This window comes from Diceros bicornis, chromosome 20 (assembly GCF_020826845.1).
Source record: "Diceros bicornis minor isolate mBicDic1 chromosome 20, mDicBic1.mat.cur, whole genome shotgun sequence".
NCBI classification, from domain to species: domain Eukaryota; kingdom Metazoa; phylum Chordata; class Mammalia; order Perissodactyla; family Rhinocerotidae; genus Diceros; species Diceros bicornis.
In genome coordinates, this window is record NC_080759.1 from 6,942,410 (window position 1) to 6,967,115 (window position 24,706).

At 50.1% G+C, this 24,706-nt stretch overlaps 1 long non-coding RNA gene across 3 annotated transcripts in view; it reads right to left on the reverse strand.

Annotated features, from left to right (window-relative positions):
* Positions 1-24,706, reverse strand: part of LOC131419102 (uncharacterized) — a 39,293-nt gene continuing 14,587 nt past the window's right edge. For 2 of the 3 annotated variants that reach the window (XR_009223141.1, XR_009223139.1), the window contains exons 2-4: positions 13,837-13,978; positions 13,458-13,642; positions 1-599 (exon numbers count right to left, since the gene is read on the reverse strand). This is a non-coding gene — a long non-coding RNA (uncharacterized LOC131419102). Of the gene's footprint in view, positions 600-13,457; positions 13,643-13,836; positions 13,979-22,113; positions 22,323-24,706 lie in introns of all 3 variants that reach the window. The other variant, XR_009223140.1, reaches the window with a different exon arrangement.

Here is a 24,706-nt window from a genome sequence, read left to right on the forward strand (position 1 = left end):
TCGGGAAGTTTATCATCTTTAATGACATTTCAACTGAAAATGGTAGAACAGAAAAAAAAGTGCAAAATCAATTCCCAGTAAAATTGTGAGCTCACAATAGACTTTAATCAAAACCGTGTGAACTACAGGACAGGAGAGTGTGGGAGGAGCAGCGTCTGATGAGTCGGCACAGGAAGGGACAAATAGCATTGGAGTCACACGTGCACGACTGCGCAGCTCTGACCCCGTGCCTGCGCTGTCAACCATCCCCAGAACAAATCTGGTGGTGAACAACACTGATATTAAAATAAGTCAAAAATTTTAATGGGAGAATTTGTGACAAGCCCTAGAAAAGAATTCATAGTCTTACCATAAAATTACTATTTAAAAAACAGAATTGGAAAAATGTGCAGTGTCTCAACCAATTTCAAATCTCAGCCGCCAAGCAAAAGATGGCGGCGGTGTCTCTGGGCAGTGGCTCGGGGAGTGCTGTCTGCTGTTGGTTCTGGATTTTCTGAGGTTAATCAGCTGCATGCACAGTAAAAACGCGAGTGCTGGCAAGCCACGATGCGTCTGAGTTGACACTGGGGGGGGGTGGCCCCCTGCCAGCTGCCCGGGGCCTGAAAACACAGAGACAGAGCATCAGAAGGGCAGCAGGGAGACTGATGGCCCGTCCAGCCCCCATGTCCCCGAGAACCATGAAGAGGAGCCAGGAGAGGTCAGTCCTGGGTGACATCAAGCCTCTGCTGGCCACCCCACAGGGCTCTGGCGAAGGACTGACGTGGCACTGAGGCATAGCCGGGGTTTTTACACACTCTGAGGGTGAGGGAAACCCAGTTAGGCCTGGAGCTGCTGATGGTCCCCAAAACGTCGTGGTGAGATGCACTGAGTGGGAAGAGGCTCAGAGACCTGGCCAGACACTGGCCTGGCTGGGCAGCCAGGAGGGCAGGGCCCATGGCTGCTAGGTGTGGGGGCTCTGTCTGCAGTGCAGGGCCATATTGGGCACGCGTGACCTGGGATGTTTGTCCACAGGAGCTCCCCCAACCATAATGGAAACCACCACCGGCAATGGCTCTTCACGGGCTGTGTGCTCTGAGGCGAGGCCTGTTTGCAGCCCACAGGGGTAGGGCTGTTCCCCTTCCCAATACACACTCTGGGGGCAGCTCCGGAGACAGCTGCTCATGGGTGCCCAGACATCACATCCTCCATGTGACCCTGAGGGCTCGGCCCCTCCTGAGTTGGCCAGAGACTGCTGCCATTGGACAGCTCCACACAGGCTCCTCTTCACCTTCCTCTCTAGCATCTTCCTTTACAGGCTGAGCCCTCCTGCCCCTACCTTCTACCCCATTCTATCCCACCAGGCCTAAGACCCTGAGCCTTGCCCCCCTTGCTCAGCTATTTCTTCCCATGTGTCCCGAGGAGCTGCCACGGTACCTGCACCTAAGAGGCCAGTGTCAGGTGAACAAATCAACAGACCCTCAGCTTTCTGCGAGGGCTGCCTCATCATGTGACACGGGGGTGGAGAGCAGCTGGGAGGAGCACTGGCCCAGGGGGACTCACTCTGCCCTTGGATGGATGCCTGCAGGCCTATGTTCCCAAAAGGAGGATCTGAGCAGTGAGGGGAGGTGTCCACCTGAAGGACCAGGAGGTGACAGGCTGGTGCCTGGGTGTGGGACTGGGAGCCAAAGGGCAGCTCAGATGTTCCTTGGGCGCCAAGGGCCAAGGTGATGGCTCCCAGCTAGGGCAGCCTCAGCCTCCATGACCTGCTCTCTGACAGGGCATCTGTGCCTGCCCAGGGCAGGGGACCACCGCGTGCTGGGTGAGATACGGGTGGCACAGGTGGGGTGCCCGCAGGGTGCGGGGTCCACACCAGAACCCCGACATTCCCGCTTACTATTAGGGTTGACAGGAGCCCGCCTCATGGTCTGGGGAAGCCGCATGAGGACTTAAGCAGCCCCAAATCTCCCTTGATCTCCCGCTGGGGGACCCTCACCCCGATTCACTCTCACACGCCGGCACCCACTATGCTCGATGGGCCGAGACCTGGGCAGGCACAGAGCAAGACGAGGCCCAGCCACCTGGTGGTGTCAGAGCTCTCTGCTCTGCCCAGGTACTCATTATGTTGCCATGGTGATGGGATGTGTACTGCCCTGCGCCAGGCCCTGCCACTGGCACCAGGAGGCATCCGTTCCCGCATCCCCACTAGGGGCTGGGGGTACATCAGTGGGAGTTGACTCAGGCACTGCAGGGAACACCGGTGTGAAGGAAACAGGTGGGCTGTGTCAGGTCCCACCTGATGCTGCACAGCCTTGCACCTGCATGGCCACAGCATAGCTGTGCCTGTGCAACCTCTTTAGGACAATCTTGTGTGTGAGGTTGGGCCCCTGTGACCATCAGCGGGATGCTGCGGAGGCCCCAGGGACTGCAAGAGGGATTGGGCCCCCCAACCCTGGCTGGCCTGGCATGTTACCCAACACCCTGAGAAAGTTCTGGATGGTGTGTCCTGGGGTGCCAGCCATCCTTGGCTCATTTTCTTCCCAGTCATCAAAATGGATCTTCACTCTGGCCCAGGTGGGCACTGGCCGAGGGGGCCGATGGGCTGGCAAGGCTGCAGCATGGACATGGTGGAGGGTCTGAGCCCAGCAGGGCTCCAATGGTCAGGGCCTCGTCTGCCTGCCCCCACCCACCCTCTTCGGTACACAGGCACCCCCTGGAGGGAGGGCTCCTTCCCAACAGCCAAAGCCCTCACCTCGGGCCCACCACTCAGCAGCTGCTGAGTTATCAGGTCCTGGGAGGGGGAGTGAAGGGCACAGGTCTTTGCAGAGTGGGCCCCACAGAGCTGTGCCCTGAGGCGGCTCTGCCAACCTGCAGTCATTACCACGATGGACCGAGTGCACAATGGGCCCCTCCTTGTTGCCAGGACCTCTGAGGGAGACTTGCAGAGGCCGAGAGGTAGCCGACAAGATGGCCCATTCCGAGGACCCGATAACTGCATGTGTGCCCTGACACCGAGTCAGGGACCCCGAGGGTGTCCTTGGGATTGAGCTCCGAGACTCACCTGGGACTGCAGGGCGTCTCCCCCAGGGGCAGGCCGGAGAGAGGCCAATATCTGCAGGGTGATAAGCACGTCCCTAGTGCTGGTCAGTAGGAAGGGATCAGAGGAACCTGGAAGGGGTGGGACGGCTCAGGACGAGTGTTCCAGCCCTGAAAGTCACAGCAACTCCTCAGGTGGGATCTACCAGCCCGTCAGCTGGGAAGGGGTAGTGAATGGGGCTCCCACAGGCGTCTGGCTCTCCCACGGCCCCCTGCCCCACCTGCAGCCCAATGTGGGTGGCGACACCAGCTGGGGTTGGGGGGACCACACTGCACACGGCCTTTCACATTGGCATCCACGTTCCCGTCCCCCTAGCACCAGCACAGGCTGCAGGAATCTGTTGGCTTGATCAGGATCATGGCCAATGAGAACAGAAATCTCACATTTAAATAAAGAGCTATGCGTGGTGACCAGTCGGAAGGGGCTGTGCCATCCTCTTGCCTCATCCCCAGACGCAGCTCAGGGGGCCTGGCCATGTGTGAATGACTGTCCCTGGGCTGGGCGGCCTCAGTCTCTGGAGCTGGGCATCGGTGGGCAGCTGCCTGGCTCCCTGGGCCCCCGACTTTGGTGGGGTCCACTGCCGTTTTAGCAGTGTAAATGGAAGTCTCTTCTTGAAACTTCCTCTTGTTCTTTTTATACCAGATTTTTTTGTCGCCGAACCAGCTGGAGACCTGTGGACATACAGAGACAGAAGTCTCTAGAAAATCTGACCCAGTAATAATTTTACTGGCACAGACAGAGGGCTCCCTGAAGTGCCCGTGCTCCCACTGCCTGGGAGGAACATCTTTCAGTGACAACTCACGATCCTGGGGCTGGGTGAGAGGCCAGAACTGAGAAGGTGGCACTGATTGAACTGTGGACCCAGGGAAATGTCCGCAGTGGGTTGAGGACACCCTGGAGCTGGCATGTCGTACAGGAGAGGGAGCAACTATGCTACCTAAGAACCAGGTGCTGCTGGAACCTGGAATGGGGAAGGAGCTGGAAGGAAAACAGGCATGTCTGGGACACGCTCAGAGTGTGTCCACTCACTGCAGGGGCAGGCAACAGACTAGATTCCGGATTCCTCTCTAGGAAAAGCGAGAGCCAGGGAGTGAAGTCAGATGTGACTGAGACAGCTGTAAGGTTTTGCTGCCTGCATGGCCGTGAGGGGCTCCTGAGTGCCGTCATGAAGTCACAGCTGGACTTGGCGTGGGCTGGGACAGAGGGTGGGGCTAAGGGCATAGGCTCTGGAGGCAGCCTGACTGGGCTGGACACTCAGCCCCTCCGACTGCACAGGGAGGCTGCCACAAGCTGCCTTTGGTGGGGGGTGACCTTCAGTGAGCCAGTACGTGCCAGCATCAGCGCCAATCTTCCCGGTTGCTAGAGGCAGGGGTGCCGCACCCAGACCCCTTTGGCACACTCACGCTGCCTCATGGGTGTGGCCGGGTCCCGCCTTGAGCCTGTGGGCCACCTGGATTTACCAATCCCACTTTAAAACCTCCTGAAATGCCTCTTGGGGTCTCGCCTTAGCTCCTCCTCCCTCGCCCCCAATTCCACTGAGAACAGACCAGCAGGATCTCCCAAGGTCATCTCCAATCTGCATCAACATTCCCTATCCGGAGCCAGATGCTGCCTGTCTCGTACCCCCAGTCACACACACGGACTATGTGAGAAACACTCAAGTCTGCGTGCACCCCAGCCAACCCCAGTATGAGTGAATTGGTACGTTAGCACAAGAGCTAGTCTTTTTTTTTTTGTGAGGAAGATCAGCCCTGAGCTAACATCCATGCCAATCCTCCTCTTTGTTTGCTGAGGAAGATTGGCCCTGGGCTAACATCCGTGCCCATCTTCCTCCACTTTATATGGGACACTGCCACAGTATGGCCTGACAAGCGGTGCGTCAGTGCATGCCCGGGATCTAAACCTGCGAACCTCGGGCCCCTGAAGCGGAGTGCGCGAACCCAACCGCTACGCCACCGGGTTGGACCCACTAGTTTGTCATTTTAAGTCCTGATTCTGCTCCAAGTTCTTTGACTTCTCCTAAGCTTATACCTCAACCTCGCTGATGCAACAAAGCATATCTCTCTGATACAAGAATGATATTAAATAGTAACAACGACAATGCACCACATACTACGCTTTATTCGCATCACCTAGGGACTTCACACCCCACGCCCATCTCCTCAGGGACCTCACCACACTCCACACCCATCTCCTCAGGGACCTCACCACACTCCACACCCATCGCCTTGGGGACCTCACACTCCACCCCCCATCATCTCAGGGACCTCATATTCCACGCCTATCACCTCAGGGACCTCACACTTCACCCCCATGGCCTCAGGGACCTCACACTCCACACCCATCTCCTCAGGGACCTCACCACACTCCACACTCATCGCCTTGGGGACCTCACACTCCACCCCCATCACCTCAGGGACCTCATAGTCCACGCCTATCACCTCAGGGACCTCACGCTCCACACCAATCTCCTCAGGGACCTCACCACATGCCACATCCATCTCCTCAGGGACCTCACACCCCACACCCATTGCCTCAGGGACCTCACACCCCACACCCATCTCCTCAGGGACCTCACGCTCCACACTCATTGCCTCAGGGACCTCACGTTCTACCCTCATCACCTCAGGGACCTCACGCTCCACACCCATCGCTTCAGGGACCTCACCACACTTCACACTCATCGCCTCAGGGACCTCACACTCCATCGTGTGCTCCACACATTTAATGAAATTCTCTGCATGTCCTCCTCACTGGACTTAACCTTTTTCCCCTTCCAGGTTCAGAGAGGCACGGCAGGAAAGGACTGTCTCCTGGGAGACACATGATGCCACCCTTCCTAGCCAGCTCTTCTTTGATTTCTTTGCTGGGGTAAGGGTTGTTCAAATGGGAATAAAAATATTCATTTAGCACTTGCGTGGCCTGCTTGCCGAGATTCCACCATTTTCGCTTGCAAAGACAGACAGCCTCTGTCAGCATCAACACACTGGCACTCTAGTAATGTCCCCTCATCCCCATCTATGATTTTCTAGAGGTTATAAAACCATCAGTCAACACTTCAATCGCCTTCCAGGAGGCTGTGTAAGGGCTACACCTGCAGCTGCAGCCAGAACCCCTGGACAAGCTTGGAGGCTCCTAGAACTTAAACCCAAGTCAGCACTGATTTGGTTCTTTCTAAGAGCTGACCCTGGAGTCATGGGCAGCAGGTAGGATCTGACCTGGCACGTCAGGAGCAACCACGAGTGCAGGGTCATCATGGCCTCACAGGTGGTCTGCTTCAGCTGCCTCTGGATGGCATTGAACTTGGTGTGGATGACACTGACCATGTGCTTGATTTCCTTGGGCGAGACAGGCATCATCCTGCTCTGCTCCCAGAGAAGGTTGGTGATGTGTGGTGAACTCATAGCAGGCCTGAGGTGCAGACACACACATGCCAGCCTGTGACTACCCAGCACGCTTGCTCAGGGCTCCACACAGGACCAGCCACCTGCTACACCCCGCAGCTCCCACACAGGCTGGCTACTGAGAAGTGAATGCAAAGGGCTTCCAAGCAAATTAGCCACCTTTCCTGTGAGACCAAATGCATGTACTCCCTGATCTGTGCCACAAAAGAAAGGCAGTTAGCAGTCCATGGTTTGCTTTGACAAATGTGCATTCACTTGACAGCAACTCTTCCATGCAGAAAGATCACTTGTTTATATTTCTCTAGCTCAGAGTGGTAAATCTGTCAGATCTGGGACAGCTTGGCCCTGTAGTCAGAGTGCTCAAGGCTATTGTAATTTGGACAGCCACCTGGTGTTGCTGTGCTGGACGCTGCCTCTGGTCCTCCTGTTCCTCACTTCTCTGGCCTGGACATGCCCTCGACCAGCAGCAGGTTATCCAGTCTCATGAGCTTAGTGTTGGGGGAACCCTCCTCCTGAACGCCACAAATGCTTAACACTGGATAAGAGAGATGGGACTCAGTCAGTGACTGCTGTCTGAGCACAAACACCTACAACAGAACATTAGCACCGGTGTCATGTCTGAACATCCTTCACAGAACCTTAGGGGGAAAGGAAGACTTCCTTTTATCTGGTAACACACACCGAGTTACCCACTGGGACATTGGGCCAGGTGCCGCAGTTCAGGGGGGACAGACAGGCCACAGCTCGGTGTGGCCGTGCAGGCAGAACTCATAGCCCACAGCTGGGTGCATGTTAGGGGCTCAAACAGGACAGGGTTGGGGCAGCACCTGGTGCTGAAGTCTGAAGCCCTGAATTACGTCTCCGGAAGGGAGAGGAGGGCCCATTCCAGATGCTCACACCGGCACAGGCGTGGACAGGAATGGGAGTGGCAGCCTGGCGTTGGCGCAGGACTGTGCTGGTGTGTGTCTGTTGCGTCTCTTTGTGTCTGTTGTATGTGTGTATTGGGGAAGGGTTGTTGCTATAAAGTTGGAGAGGAAAAGTCTGATTCAGAAAGTACCAGAAAAGATAAACTAACCATTGAGAGATTTTAAGCAGACAATTGGCCCTGCACCTTGGAAAAGCCATCCCAGCTGGGCTGAGAGAGTGACCTGCTCAAGGGCTGGATGGGTTGGGAAGGCAGTGAGGGGAGCTGCCACCATCTGGGTGGACGCATGTCAGCTACAAGGTGGCCAGAGGGAGAGTCCCCAGGGTCCATGACCATCGACGTGAGAGAAAGGAAGAGGCAAGGGCGATACTCACATTCGCCCTAGATGGCGCTGCGTTCTCTTAAGCACAGCGTGCGGAGCAGCCAGTGGGAGGTGCAAAGGCAGCATCAGCCTGGTCCCTGACCCAGCTGAGCACAGATGTCCAGGTAGCTGCGAGGCAGCTGCTTACTGGGAGTCAGGCTGAGCTGACCAGTTCGGGTGGGAGACAGGTATTCACGCGTCATCTGCGCGTGGCGTGTGTTTGGGAAATCTGTACCTATCCACCTGTACCTAGCGCTATACCTATGAGAAGAAGGCCACACCCCCTGAATGCTGGAAAACCAACATTTAAGGGACAGGCAAAGAAGGAGATGGAAAGAATGATCAGGTAGGTCAAGGAAAAACCAGAAGTAGTCACAGGGGAGTGAAAATGTGGACTTAGTCATTAGGAGAACGCTGTTAACCTCTGCAAAAGCAGCCACAGGGTATGGCAGGGTAGAACCTGACTAGAAAGTTCCAGAGGAGTGTGGAAGCCAGGAACACAGGGAGGGAGAGGCTGCTGCAGGGGCTACAGAGCAAGGTTCAGGTCTGAGGAGGGTGCTCTTGCGAGACCTGTGTTTTGTTTGCTTCTTCAGAGATAGAAGAAATGTCCACGGCTACAGAGAAAGAAACAGATGAAAGACTGGGTCGGGGGGCAAGGTCCTGAGGGGATGGAGGCAGGGGACAGGGAAGAAGGGGATGATGTCCATCTAGTTCCGACTTTCTGGAAAAACAAAGATTAAAGTGTTTTCTTGGAAATAGGCTCTTTTTTTTTTCTTGCTGAGGAAGATTAGCCCTGAGCTAACACCTATGCCAGTCTTCCTCTACTTTATACGTGGGTCGCCACCACAGTGTGGCTGACGAGTGGTATAGGTCTGTGCCTGGGATCCAAACCCATGAACCTGGGCTGTCGAAGAAGAATGTGCCGAACTTAACCACTATGCCACGGGGCTGGCCCTGGAAATAGGCTCTCTTAATACTATCAGCTACTTAACTGATTTAAGTGCTCAAAGAAAAATTCAGTTTAATCATTTCATATGGATATTTCATTAATCACTTGTCTCTTTCTTGTTCCCTACATAAGAGATTAACCTTTTCTGTCAAAAACTCACTAGTGAAAACTGAAGGAGCTCAAAAGATATCCTTGTAAGAATTTTCCTCATTCAGGGACCCTCACCATCTACTCAGCCCCACTGGGTTTCAACGAGGATCTTTCTGAAAGAACTGAAGGAAAAGTGCCCCTTTTATCCGTTACCTGCTAGCCTTCCAGTTCAGAGACCCAATTTTCTAACAATCTTATTTGATCTTCAAGAAGCACCAAATGTCAACTGTAGTTCCCATGAGCCAGGACAGCCTGAGCTCAGTAAGGACGGTGGTTGTGGACTGTGCACCCCTGGTCCTTACAGACTCCGGGCAGAAGCTACAGCAGCTGGGCACTCTGGACAAGCCGCTAGGTCCACTCCAGGGTTGACTGCACTGCCTACCCCTTGTAAAGGTCCCTAACTGGTCCTGACCTCTCCTAGCCCAGAGAAGATAATGGGGGTCCTCCTCCCCTAGTCCCTCTGTTGATTCTACCTCCACAATCAACCTGCCATCTGTCCGCTCCCTTAATGCCATTCCTGGGCCCCTGCTGCACCGACCCCCCTCTTGCCCTCGGTGATCCGTGGAGGAAAACCCTCTCCCCTCTGATCTATCGTGCACACCTACAAGCCAACTACCTCCCAACACTGTGTTTATCACACCAGTCTCTTGTTCAAAGACTTCAACAACTCCCTCGCACCCACAGGGAAAACCTAGAATCTGACAGCTGGCACTCACGGCCTTTCCTGACATCCTTCCGAAGCCACCCTCATGAACTCTCCCTCTGCTGGGCCATGCAAAGCCCTCTGATGGCACAGTAGACACTTTGTTCTTGTCTCAGGTTTATTCAGCAGCTCCTCCTGGAGTGCCCATGGTCTAGGGTGAGGATCAGGAGTGGGCCGAGAGGGACACACAGGACCCAGTCCTTCCCCACAGGGCCCCAGCATGCCCTGACACCTGGGGGTGGAGAAGCCACCTCCACACTTTCCATTACAGCTTCCATTGAACTAGGGAAAGGAGTGGTCAAGGTGGAAACAGGCTGCTTAGTGAAGGAGTGTGTGTGTGTCCACATGTGTCCATGCATGTGTGCACGCAGGGATGTGGGCTCATGTGAGTGTATCTGTGTGTGCACATGTGTGGCTCTGGGCTGCTGTGGGGCACGGGGCAGTCTTTCTTTCAGTCTTTTAATTATCCAACAGCAAACATCTGAGAGCTCATCACAAGGTGGGCACTACACCAGGTATTGGAGATTTTTAAAAATACACCAAAAAAAACATGGAACTTACTGTTCTCAAATGAAAACTCTCAAATTACAAAGAAAACACCGGAGCCTTTTCTCACTTCTCTTCATGGAGTATGCATTGGTCCAAGAGTTTTGAAATGCTGATTAACAGGGAAAAAGTGCATCTCCTCTGATCTCCAAATTCCTATTCTGAGCATTTGTCCTACAGGAACACTGACATCTGTGGATGCTGTATTTACAGGATGCACACGACCACACCATCACTATGAAAACCGAAACCACCTAGAGGTCCATTAATAAGGAGACAACATGCCCGTCACATCTCAGGCCCTGTGGTGTTAACCGTGCATCTGTATTGAAGTGCTATTAGGACGGGCATTCATGTGCTACAAGCTTTATTTCTTTAAGGTCGTATACTTTTGCAATGTATGTATGTGAGTAAAAGCAAAATCTAAAAAACAGAAGTGACCCCATGCCTTGGTCACCACCACTAGTCACTGCTGTGGACGTGGCTGAGGCGAGCACGTGTTGGGCTTCACTTTACCTGCTTGCAAAGTGCCGTCTGCCCTTGTCACCTGCTGCTCATGCGCAGCCCTGCGCCTCCCTTAGCACCACGCATCTGTCTTCCCAGTGCACTGTCCTGGCCTAATTATGCTCATTAGATACTCATTACCATCAATTACAACAAGCTCATTTCTGGCTGACAGTTCCAGAGCATCTCAAGTATGCTCCTCAGCTCCCCCAGGGCCCTCGACTGGCGGGCAGGCGGCTGTGGGGACCAGGAGCTCAGCGCAGGAACACCATCTGTTGGAGGTGCTCAGAAGAGGAGGTGGGAACTAAAACAAAGGCACCTCCCCAAAACTGCCAGATTTCCTTCTGTTTCCCAACTTACTGAGGGTGATAAAACCCCAGTAAACCAAACAATGAAGTAAAATAAAATCGTGAATTTCAACACATGTTTTTTGTAAGAAACAATATGGAACTGCTATGGACTGAATTGTTCCCTCCCCACGAAATTCACTTGTTGAAGCCCTAACTCCCAATGTGACTTGTGGAGACAGGGCCCGTGAGGAAGTAATTAAGGTTAAATGAGGTCATAAGGGTGGGGCCCTAACCTTCACGACTGTGGCCTTCTAAGAGGATGAGAGCTCTCTTGCTCTCTCCCCGACTCCCACCACGTGAAGTGGCCATCTGTAAACCAGGAGAGCCCTCACTAGGAACTGAATCAGCTGGCACCATGATCTTGGACTTCCAGCCTCCAGAACTGTGAGAAAATAAATTTCTATTACTTAAGCCACCCCATGCAGACTAAGACAGGAACACGACCCCAAGTCATTTTGATTTTTCTCCCCTAATGAAACAAAGACATGGCCATTTGTGGGGAAGCCTCCTTCACCCTGACTCCCTGCCACTGCTGTCTGTCCCCTTGCCCATTCAGGAGTGCTCTTGCTTGGCAGCAGGACTGTGCTCCAGCCTCCTCCCATGCCGGGTGAGAAGCTGGGTGGAGCCGTCTCCAGGACCCCTATTGCACACAAAGGAGGAAGTCTAACCCATTGGTTGAGTGCCAGAGACGTCTGATGCCCCGACTGGCCCCTTGGATCAGCCACTTTCTGACTCTGTGGCTATAAATGTGTCACCCCACTGGCCACAGCCCTGGCTGTGAATGGAGCTGCTCTGAGCACCCAATGGGATGGGATGACACAGGACAGGCATGGCCCAGTGCCTGCCAAGGCTTGGGACTTGGAAGCCGGCCCCCCCTCACCCACACAGTGGCGGGGTGGAGTGGGGAGCCTCCATCACCTACCACCTGAGATGGATTAAGCTGTGAGAACCTGGAGCACAAAGAGGAGAGAACAGAAACAGAACACAGAAAGAGGCACTGAAGTCAAGTGAGCGGTGACCAAACAGCTTTCTGAGGTGCCTCTGATGACACAAAGTCCGAGCCCAGCGTTTGGACCTCAGGGTTAGGGTTTTGAGCCCGAGTTGCAAGTGTGTGCTGGGCACCCACATTTGCCACTTGTTCTAGTCACACCAGCCCCCACATCCATCTACGGCAGGCCCATCCACAGCGTCAGTCTAAAAGCAACAGCACCAGTGTCTTTGCCTTCGAGGGTGAGAACAATCATTAGGAAGAAAAGCTTGGGGACTCCTTGCTTCCAGAAACTTTTCAATGCTTCTTTGATCACTTGCTCAGCACTGACTAAGTGCTGGGCATAAGCTGGGGCTTTGGGGTTGACAAGTGGTTGCTGCTGCCCCTGGGGAACCAGGTCTCCTGCTGCACTATCTTGGTAGGAACAGGGCTGCAGGGGTGGACCTAGCGTGGTCACCGAGGCCTGTGCTGAGTAACGTTTCCCATCCTCATTCACGAACTTGAGCTCAGCTTCTACCATCTTAGTTTCCCTTGTAGTCAAACAAGCAAGGTAATAAGGTAATCTGACAAGGAATTCTGCCAAGGAGCCAATCCCAGCAAGCACTGTCATCTTGTGTGAGGGTGTTTCCTCCCTACACGATGCCTATGTTAATGGAGGACACGAAAAGGGGCACAGGTGGTAAATAACCTCTTGTACCTGGACCCCAACTGCTTAAGAAAAAAAAGCTCCACCTATTGGGAAGCTCTTTCTGATTCTGTCATTTTATTTCCTCCCTAGGGATGGATGCCAATGGAGCATGCGTGTGGGGTCCAGGAATCTTTTCCTATCAGGGTCATTTCATCGATAGGCCAGAGGTCTCCCAATAAACTTGACTCACTTGGGGAGCCTGCAAACTATGCACAACAGCCCCACACCCCAGACGGCTCCCAGAGCTGGCGGGGGAGGCAGATTAGAGGCTTGGTCCCTGTCAAGTAAACTGGTTTGATCCCAACTCATTCAGTGCCAGTTATTACTGGAAATGGGCAGTTTCTGAGCCTTAATTCCCTTAAGTTGGGAATCGCAGGCGTGAGGATTCAATGAGATCACCAGGGAAGTGTGGGGCAGGCTGCTCCCCACACAGACGCATCTTGGTACACAGGAGTGCCTGCTGCTGTGAAAAACCCCATCAGACCATGGCTTGGGGGCGTAGGGGTGCCCTCCACACTCACCCCCTGCATCCCATGGCCCTGAAAGTGCACGTCTATCTCTGTTATCAGTGGGTGGAACCACCCTGCTCTCTTGGGACCATCACTGTCTTGTTCACTGCCATTACCCCAGTTCCCAGAATGTGCTTGGCCTTTCAGAATTATGCTCTAGAAATAGGAACCCGTGCTAAGAAACAGCTCCTTGAAGGCCACCAGGCCATTTTATGGAATGGCACAACCCCGGCCCTCAAGGAAGAGAGAGCCTCTTTCTTCTACAAACTGCTTTGGAGGAGAGACCCAGGAAAAGCCACTCACTCACCATATGGAGAACTCAGGACAGGAGCTCCATGAGGAAATCGCAGCCCAGCCTCATTCATTTAAGCCATTTAAATAAGTGACCAGCAAACCAACATCAGCAGCATCTCTGTGCGTGTATGTGCATAAATACATGAATCATAACCACGAGGATTTATCTCCAAACACAGGTGCTTCCAAAGTCTGTCACTGTAAAGCATCAATATAAATGAAAATCTATGTAAATGAATGTCCATGAAAATCTATCAACGTAAATCATCGCAGTAACCTAAAGGAGAGAAACTATAAATCAAAAGATGCAAAAAAGAAAAAAATCTATTAAAACAATACCCATTAGTGATAAAAACCCTTAGCATACCAGGAATAGAAAGACCTCTCCTTACCGTGATAACGGCGTCTCTCCAAACCACACAGCACCCTCAGACTTACTGGGGACCTTTAGAGGCACTGCTTCAAGTCAGACATGGGTGAGGCCCCTTCTCGGCTCTGTCCTCAGGTGCCGGTCAAGACGATGAGACCAGGAGCCTGGGAGGGACGGAAGGGCAAGGTAAGGATGGGAGACGTGATCCACCTGCAGACTATAGGGTGTCCCTGTGTTGCTGAAGTCACCCAGAGAGTCACTATGTCACCAACAACTCCCTCCTCACCCTCTACCCAGGCCCAAACTGGCCCCAGGTGGGATCAGTGCTGAAAAATGGCATTCTAAGCGGCTGTCCCCCACACTGTCAAGGGTCGTTTCATATTCTTGTTTCCTGGAGATAACCAGCCCTGAGTTCTTAACTCTAAATGGGAACACAGCCTGTTAGTGTTGAGAACTGCCTACATTTACCTTTGAAGTAATGTACTCTAGGTCAGCTCATTCAAGCATCATTCCAGATGAAGCCTTGTTTTAAGTCACTGAACTTTCTCAGTCCCATAGGACTTTACAAAGAATATTCGTTTAACAAACGCTCATCAGTTTCCGAAATCACGGATGTCACGCACACTAGATATTCATCAAACTGAAGGAGTATCACACTATACAAATTCTCATCATTTCTAATTAATCCTTTTCTGTGTGTGTGAAGAAGATCAGCCCTGAGCTAACATCCATGCCAATCCTCCTCTTTTTTTGCTGAGGAAGATGGGCCCCGGGCTAACATCCATGCCCATCTTCTTCCACTTTATATGGGACGCTGCCACAGCACAGCCTGACAAGCGGTGCATTGGTGTGCGCCTGGGATCCAAACCTGGGCCGCCAGCAACGGAGCGCGCGCACTTAACTGCTACGCCATGGGTCCGGCCCCTCTAATTAATCCGTAATTAAAATACATCACAGCCTAAGTGTTGAAGCCTCAACCAAATATGCAAATTAATTTTCATTTCAATATACTTATGCATTTGTTAATTAAAACTCTGCAATTCTGTAATAAACTACTATATGAACTGCAGATGCACAGTAAAAATGATGTGCAGTTTGTTTTCCTTGCACGTGGCAATGGGCCAAAAGGAAAAGACAGCAAAATGCTGTGATATAAAACTTGGCCAGGTAAAACGTCTAGAAAATTAGTCCACACTCTCTTGTGGGCTTTGAGGACATTTAAGAGCAAGAGCTAAGAAAAACAGCACTTATGGATGGTTTCTGTCTACATTAAACAATTTTTTTTCTCATCCAAAGAAATACTCTGATTTCAACTGAACAATACTTAATGGGAGCCATGGGGAAAGGCCTACAAGCTTCAGAAACTGGGCCACCGTCACCCAAGCTGTGACCTTTATTTTGCAGAGTCCCACTGCACAGGGAGGTGACCAGCTCAGCAACACACATGTCAACCATATCCTACCCATTCCCAGGCTGGGAATCAGATTTTTTGGCTGGCCAATGCCCCAACTACCCTAATAGGAACTGTCCCAGGAACTGATGTTAAGCAGGTTCTAGGTGACAGGACAAAAGAGCATTTTCTGTCAAGAAAGATTATTCACTCCCATGCCACCACCAAGTTGATTGATATCTGCCGTGAGCTGGGACGCACTGTGGGCACGCCTGCGCCTTTTTGGGCTGGTGTTCTGGGGAGAGAATCAGAAAACAAGCCAGAAACAAAAGCACAAGATAATTTCAGTCGACGGTCAGGCGCTAAGAAGAAAGCTGAGCAAGGTAACAGATGCTGTAAGAGAGTGCTGCTTCACAAGAATCTCTGTGTGTGCTGGGGCCGTCAGCCACAGGCTCACTCTTTATTAGAGATGGGGTTCTGCCCAAAACTGTGTCCTTGAACTGTTTTTATTTTTTATTTTATTTTTATTATTTATTTATTTTTGCTGAGGAAGATTAGCCCTGAGCTAACATCTGTGCCAATCTTCCTCTATTTTGTATGTGGGTCGCCACCACAGCATGGCTGATGAGTGGTGTAGGACGGCGCCGGGGATCTGAACCTGTGAACCTGGGCCGCCAAAGTGGAACATGCCCAACTTAACCACCATGCCCAGGGCTGGCCTGCTTGAGCTGTTTTTATAACAGCCCGATTGAGGTATAATTCACGTGACATAGAATTCACCTATTTAAAGTATAATTCAGTGGTTTTCACTATATTCACAATGTTGTGTAACCATCACCACTACCTAACATTTTCACCACCCTAAAAAGAGACCTTGTCCCTGTTAGCAGTCACTCTCCATTCCCTCACTCCCAGCCCTTGGCAGCCACTAATCTTTCTGCCTATTCTGGACATTTCATATAAATGGAATCATACAACATGTGGCTTTCTGTGTCTGGCTTTTTTCACTCAGCATAAAGTTTTCAAGGTTCAGTCATGTTGTAGCATATATCAGAGCTTCATTCTTTTTTATGGCTGAATAACATTCCATTATCTAGATGGACCACATTTTGTTTCTCTAGTCATCATGGACATTGGGTTTTTTTCATAATCCTTGATTTGTATGTTTGTATAAAATAATCCACCTGTCTGTCCAAAAGAACTTTCTCAATGTTCTAGACCTATGCTGTCTAATACCGGAGCCACCAGCCACATGTGTTTACTGAGCACTTGAAATGTGGCTTTAATTATATTTAATTTTAATTAACGCAAATGTAAATAGCCCCCGTGGTGAGCAGCTGCTGCATGGCAGGGACCACAGCTCTGGTCTACAGCTGTACAGGAGCGATTAGAATTGGAGGCTCGAGGGCCAGACCTGTGGCTTAGCGGTTAAGTGCGCGTGCTCCGCTACTGGCAGCCCGGGTTCGGATCCCGGGCGTGCACTGACACACCGCTTCTCCAGCCATGCTGAGGCCGCATCCCACATACAGCAACTAGAAGGATGTGCACTATGACATACAACTATCTACTGGGGCTTTGGGGAGAAAAAAAAAAAAAGGAGGAGGATTGGCAATAGATGTTAGCTCAGAGCCAGTCTTCCTCAGCAAAAAGAGGAGGATTAGCATGGATGTTAGCTCAGGGCTGATCTTCCTCACAAAAAAAAAAAAAAAAAAGAATTGGAGGCTCGATTTACCAATCACCCTGAGACTGGGGGCCAGAAAAGGAGGCTCCAGGCAACCTGGGAAATAACTCCCCAGCCCTAGGAGATCTACTCCCACCACAGCTGTAAGGAAATGTTGTACATGGGACTCAGCCCTGGGTACAGCCAATCAGAAAAGGGATCCGAGTTCCAGAAGTCGTCACACACTGGCCCAAAGGGTAATTGTTGGGACAGACCCAACCACAAGGCTGGGCCTACAGTTTATGATTTTGCAATTGCAACAGACCTAACTAGCTGATGAGGAAGGGAAACAAAGGTAAAAAAACCCTACTGGATTACTTTTAGCCTGACAGCTCCTAGCCAGCCCAGTGAAGTGTTCAGTAAATAATAGATGTTCCCTGATGTTATGAATTATTTACATCCACTCCTCTGAAAGGCAGCCCTCTGTGCTCCTGTGGCACAGTGAGGGCTGCTTGGCCTGAGAGCAAGGCTGGCGGAGCCAGGACTTCTCGTTCCTCAGAGACACAGCGAACCCGGAACCAAACTGAGGTACAGATGTGCACTTGAGACCAGCACAGGGGACAGTCATAGTGAGAAGACAAAGCAGGCCCCTCTGTGTGAACTGCCCCAACACAGGGTGGCTCTTCAAGGGGCTTCCTATGCATACTGGGTCCAAACCGCCCGCCCACCTACCATCCAAGATCCAAAGGTCTTTACACAAGTTGGCACTCCAGTTCATTTGGAGGCAAAGCCTGATGCATACCAGTGTGTAAGAATGTTTCTGCTTTGGTGCTAAAAGTCATCATTTGAATGCAGGCTCTGCCTCAGTCCTCATCAACAGAACATACCTAAAATCCAACTAATTCTGAATCCTGTAATGCACCCAGCCCCAACAGTTTCAGGAAAGGGATGGGGCCAGTATGCATTTGGTCCCCCCAGGTAAATTCAAAGCTTTCCAAAAAAGGGTTTATTTTCTACTCCTCAGGACACCTCCTCTAGACACCAAGAAGGACGGCTGTTTTAAGGGAAGGATTTTGGAGGGAGGTGCAATCCTAGGGTGTCCTTGGCCTTCAGAGACTGCCACAGGCAGGACTACCCAGACACTGCAGAGAACACAGGTGGAGCACCTGCGCACCGACCCGGAAGATATACCCGTGTCCCTCCCACAGGCCGGAGGAAGCACTGGAAGGCAACTAACCCTGGAACTCATGAGGTAGTGCTTCCAAGAACATCTGCCAACACTGGATTTACATGGAGAATGGTTTTCTTTTCAGGATGATATGAATGATAAGCTTTGTGTTCTAAGTCAGGCCTAGACTGAATGTCTAATTCAGTCTTCCTGAACCTCCTAAAGTGAATAGGATGAAAACGATTTCACTTAATAGGTATCAGTTACCAGAAACAGTTCTTCACTCAACAAAAATGTAAGGGATGTGCACTGCATGCCAGGTACCAGGACAGTCCTAGAACACAGCACATCCTAGATCCTGCCCTCGCTGGAGGAGACAGACGGCAGAGGACAGGAGCCACCACGGATGCAGTGAGAGCAGTGGATGCACAGACAGCATCTGGGGCGGGGTGTGGGGGAAGGGGTGCATGCCGACTCTGAGGCACAGGGAGGGTTCCCTCCCTGAGCCAGGACAGGGGGCAGCATGGCTGTCGCTTACTGGGGTGCAACTCTCTCTCCCTGGAACTTCACTCTGCTTTTCTGTAAAACAGAGTAAGCGTCTGCCCTGAGGCCACTGGAAGGTTGGGACGTTGATGCAGGGAAGCAGGAAACTCCATCAGTGCCCACCGGGCGGCTGTCAAATGCTCTGCGCAGGTTTGGTCTTTACCCTAATGACCTGCCAAAGACTTTAGCCAGAAGGGAAATGTGAGAAATGTGAGTTAAATCAAGAAGTAGACGTATAGTCTTTCCCCATGGGGCCATCCCTGCGCCTCCGAGCTCAAGACGCATCCCATACCCTGCACGCTGATGTGTGAGCCAGCAGGTGGAAAGGAAGGATGATTTTCCAAAGCAATGCCCAGATCTGACGTGTGTGACTTGCACTGTGAGCCCCACAGCCTCCTTGGGACTCAGCCTGGGGTGAGTCAGAAGCCCCGAGCATGGCCCTTGCAGCCTGGGAGGATGGGACAGGGCAACTGGGTGGGCTTAAAATGGACACTTCAGCCTGTCTTGGTGGTAGCAGGTATCAATCCTTTCTTTTTCTCCTGAAACTGCTGAGTTTGAAGCTGAGGGACAGGTAGTCATATATATACATACAGAATCCGACGGAGCAAAAAAGGAAATGTGCTCAGATTGTGCACCCACAGCTCCCAAGTTTCCTGTTCAGTTCCAGTATTGCACTGATAGGAAAAAGGTCATCAAAAACTATAGCTTCCTGGGCTGCTGCAGTGGTGTAGTGGTCAAGTTTCCACAGTCCGCTTTGGCAGCCTGGGGTTCGCAGATTCGGATCCTGGGCACGGACCTACACACTGCTTATCAGGCCATGCTGTGGCAGAGTCCCACATACAAAATAGAGGAAGATGGGCACAGATGTTAGCTCAGGGCTGATCTTCCTCACCAAAACAAAAAAAAGAAGAACTATAGCTTCCTGAGACGACACTGGATTAAATTACTTTTAAAAATCGCTTTTTATTACTACTAATTTCGTATTTTGCATAGCTAAGTTGTTGGCAATAAAAACCAAGGGGCTCACACATCCAAGGAGCTATGATGACAGAACCAACTGCTGCAGGTAGTAGGGAGCCCCAAAGGGCTGTTTTTTTCCTGCAGGTGGGTGGGGAACAGCACACCTCAGTGAGAGGCACCCACATTGGCTGATTTTTATTAGGGTGATCAACATCACACAATTCAACAGTACTAAGGAGCATGTGACTGTAGGCAGCTGATGTCTCCAGGGGATGGGCGCGTCCCCTGCGGGTAGTTTCTTCAGTCTACAGGACACAGGTTTTGTTGCTCATTCAGTTGCAGGAACGTTGCTTATCCAGTTCATACAGAATTCTTATGGGAGTGCTGGGAGGGCAAACTTATTTAAACCCCAAAAAACCCCAACCTTTGTGCTTCCATTTACTGGAAGCCATAATATCTGCTCCTCATAATTTAAATAAGGAATAGAAAGACAGGCCATCAGACATTCAAACACCTGTGAGAGGCACCTGAGGAGGGGCTCAGTGTGGGATGTTACAGCCCAGCAGGGCGAGGGGGCATCTGTGGAGGAGGGTGACCTGGCTCTGGGTGTTGGAGTCCAAGAAAGGTGGGGAAGGCACCACGTGGGAGCTGTCCACAGCAGTGGGCTGGTGGGGGATGGGGGTCAGGGGCTGAGGGGGTGAAGAGTCCACGTCGGGGAGGAGGATTGGGTATACCTGAGAAGGGAGGGAACAACTAATTAAACAAGTAAAAGTACTGAGGATAATGGGAGCAGGGTTCTTACTGTCAGAGAAAGGAGATACAAATCCGGGAAGAGAGAAAAACAGAATGAGCTCTGTGGTGTTGAACTAGAATTAAAGATATTGGAATGAACTCATGGTTTTCAATATATACAGATATAGAAAAAATAGAGGTGAATGTGTGTATATACACACATATGTATCACCCACAAATATTCCTTAGCTATGTCCCCTGAGAGTGACCACAACAGTAACACCTCAGTAGCACTGAGCACAATGAAGGCCAAGATCTACTCTAAATGAAGCCTGGGCTCCTAGAGAAACAGCTGCTTCCGGCTGGGGCAGAGAGAGAATAGGAGCCTGGAATGTGTTATGGCAGCAAGTAAGGGAAAGCTCAAAGGATGACAGAGACATGTCAGAGGGACATGAAGCCAGCTCGAAGGGGCTCCCCCTAGCTATATCTGGGACAGTCTGAGCATCAAAATGAATGATGATAGTAACTGACCATGATAAAATAGGATTCCATGAATCTATACTGATACAAAATACATAAAGGAATAAATGAAAAATTTAATGAGGGATGGAGTTATTTACATGGTCTCAGAGTACCTCCCTACAGAACACTTATTAGGAAGGGAAAAGGAGCAACTTTAAAAAGGAGAAGTCTGGCAGACACCATCTCACTTGTGTGATCAAAGTTAACATTACCAGTAGGGGACAGACTGAATTTGGGCACCATTGACCAGCCTCTGCATGAGAACAAGGCATCATTTCATTTTGAGGATGCACAGCAGAAATCTAATCTTAAAGAAACATCAGATAAACCCATATGGAGGGGCTTGCCTTTGATCTTCCAGATGGTCAAGGTCATGAAAGTCAAGGAAAGATGGGGGCTTGTCACAGATGGAAAGAGACCTGATAACTAAATGCAACACGAGATTCTGACCTGCGTCCTTTTCTATAAAGGACATTATGGGGACAACTGGCAGAGCTTGAACAAGGTCTGAGGATTCCATGGGAATGGCATATCAATGTTCCTTTCCTGACTGTAAGGGTTACCCTGTAGGTAAGCAGGAGAATGTCCTTGTTCACTGGACACATGCTCAAGCATGCAGGGGTCATGGGGCATCATGGTAGCAAGTTACTTGCAAATAGTTCAGGAAGAAAACTTATTTGCACTCTTCTTGGAACATTTTTGTAAATCTGTGATTGTTTTAAAATAAAAAGTTAAACACGCAAAAACAAACCTATGAGGACAAATGTAGACCACTCAAGCTACAAGACTAAGGAACTGTCACAGATCGGAGGAGACCAAGGAGACACGAGGACTAAATGCAATGTGGGTGTCTGGATCAGAATGAGAACATTAGGGGAAAAACGGGGGAAATCTGAATAATGTCTGCCGTGCAGTGAAAGAGCATGGTACTGAGGTTCATTTCCTGGTTTTGATCATTGCACTGTGGTTCTGAAGGGGCTGACCTTAGAGGAAGCTGGGAGGAAGATACAGCAGAACTCTCTGTACAATTTTTTCAGATTTTCTGCAAATCTAAAATTAATTCAAAATAAAAAGATTTTTTTTAAAACAAAAAGATTTGCAATGGCAGAAGCCTTTCATGGGGGTGACTTTGGATGCTTCAAACAAACAACACAAAATTGTTATTATTCTACTTTTCTATCATCTTTTCCTCTTCCAAAACAACTGAATGCCACAGCGTCTCTTAGGTCTTACTTAAGATAATGCAGCTGCTTGTTACTCATTGCAAAATAAAAGCATGTGATGCACCAAAAAGCAGGGCACTGACAAGGCAGAAATGAACCACCTGAACCATCTGCAGCCAGAGAAAGATGCGATGGGCAAGACGGCCCATGATGCACGTTAGGGCCAAGCCAGGACCAGAAGCATGTGGTTGTCGAGGTCCTGGATCCACACAGGAAGTGTCTTCTCAATGGCCTACTTGTCTTTTCCTTGATTTCACAGAGCACACTGAAGAGAGTAGGCTTCATCTGACGGTAATTCAGAGCATGCTTTCTGAAAGAAAGGCGACAGAGGAGCATGTGAGAAAGAGAAGAGTCATACTGTCCAGCAGGGTAAAGGTCCTCCATATTGAGTCTGCCAATTCTGTTGAAAATCCCTAATGAAGGTACAGTACAATAGCATTTCATATGAATTCAAACTGTGCATGATTCAAATACAGCAATATACAAATATTCAAAACATTTCCCTTTATATGTAGAATTTTAAACCACGCAAATAATGCAAATTTAAATAATGCAAATAACTCATCAAGAACTATGAAATTTCTAGGTCCAATGACGTGCAAGCTGTGCTCGCACTATTGCCCTAGAGCAGCACACTTTGGAGCATAAGCAGAAACCCCAGGCATCCTATCCCAGTGTCGTGCAACATTAACTTAGCAGGTGTTCACTGAGCAGCTACTACGTGCCACACACCATTTTAGCATCACAGAGACAGACAGACAAGGTTCCTACCCATGTGGCAGATAAGATGGAGAAGGTGAGAGACACCAAACACAGACACTGACAAAACTATCAGCCGTGGCAGGTACTTTATGGCGACTTTACTAGAGTGATGGCTATAAGACTTACTGTAGTTTGCATGTCTCTGAGATGACATCAAAGCTGAGATCTTGCAGCGTTATTCACAATAGTCAAGACTTAGAAGCAACCTAAGTGCCCATCAAGGGACGAATGGATAAAGAAGATGTGGTATAGATACACAATGGAATACTACTCAGCCATTAGAAACGATGAAATCCAGCCATTTGTGACAACATGGATGGACATTGAGGGTATTATGCAAAGTGAAATAAGTCAGAGGGAGAAGGTCAAATACCGTATGATCTCCCTCACTAAGTAGTAGATAATAACAACAACAAACAAACACATAGAGACCGAGATTGGTGGTTACCAGAGGGGAAGGGGGGAGGGAGGAGGGCGAAAGGGATAATTAGGCACATGTGTGTGGTGATGGGTTGTAATTAGTATTTGGGTGGTGAACATGATGTAATCTATGCAGAAATAGAAGTACAATGATGTACACCTGAAATTTATACAACGTTATAAACCAATGTTACTGCAATAAACAAAAAATTAAAAAAAAAAAAAAAAGCTGAGATCGGAATGACAAGAAGTCAGGCAAGGGGCCAGCCCAGTGGTGTAGTGGTTAAGTTCAGCAGTATCTGCTTCGGTGGCTCGGGGTTCATGGGTTTGGATCCCAAGTGCGGACCTGCATCACTCATCAAGCCATGCTGTGGTGGCGTCCCACATACAAAATAGAGGAAGACTGCCACAGATGTTAGCTCAGAGCCAGTCTTCCTCAAGCAAAAAAAAAAAAGGCAGGCAAGAAAAGGGCTGAAGAGAGTAATAATTTAAACAGAGGAAACAGCCAGTGCAAAGGCCCTGAGTGAGAACACACTTGGCTTTTTAGGAGACCAGGATGCTGTAGGGTAAGGGGTGAGGGAGAAAGCCATGCAGTGAAGTTAGAGAGGCAAGTGGGGCTGGCTGAAAGAGCCTTGCAAGTCAGGGGAATGACTCTGGCTTTCGTTTGCTTGTGACTGGAACCGTGGTGGGCAGAATGGTCCCCAAAGAAGTCCACGTGCTAATCCTCGGAACCATGAATATATTACCTTACAAGGGGAAAAGAACTCTGCAGATGTGATTCAGGTTAAGGGACCTTGAGATTGGGAGATTAATCCGGATTATCCAGATGAATCCAATCTAATCACACACATCTTTAAAAGCGGACAAACTCTCCCACCTATGATCATTGAAAGAGATGTGATGACACAGGATTAGAGATGCTATGTTATTGGCTTTGAAGATGGAAGAAGGGACTATGAGTCAAAGAATGCAGGCAGCCTCCACAAACTGGAAACAGCAAGGAAACGACTACCCCCCAGAGCCTCCAGAAGGAAAGCCCTGCCGACACCTTGATTTTAGCCCTGTGAGACCCATGTTGGATTTGTAACCTACAGAAATGGAAGATAATAAATTTGTGTTTTTTAAGCCACTACTTCTGCAGTCATTTGTCACAGTGACAACAGAAAACTAACACAGGAAGCAATGAAGGATTTTACAGAGTGGTTATCATATGACATGAATTACATTTTTATTAGCGTTGATTTTTTGCGATGTAATTCACATATGATAAAACTCACCCTTAAAAGTGTATATACAATTCAGTGGCAACCTTCACCACTACCTAAATTCCAGAACGCTTTCATCATCCCCAGAAGAAATCCTGTCCCCATGAGTAGTCACTCCACATTCTCCCCTCCTCCCACCCAGCAACCACTAATCTTTCTGTCTCTACAGATTTGTCTCTTCTGGACACTTCATACAACAGGAATCATACAGAATGTGGCCTTTCGTGACTGACTTCTTTCACATAGC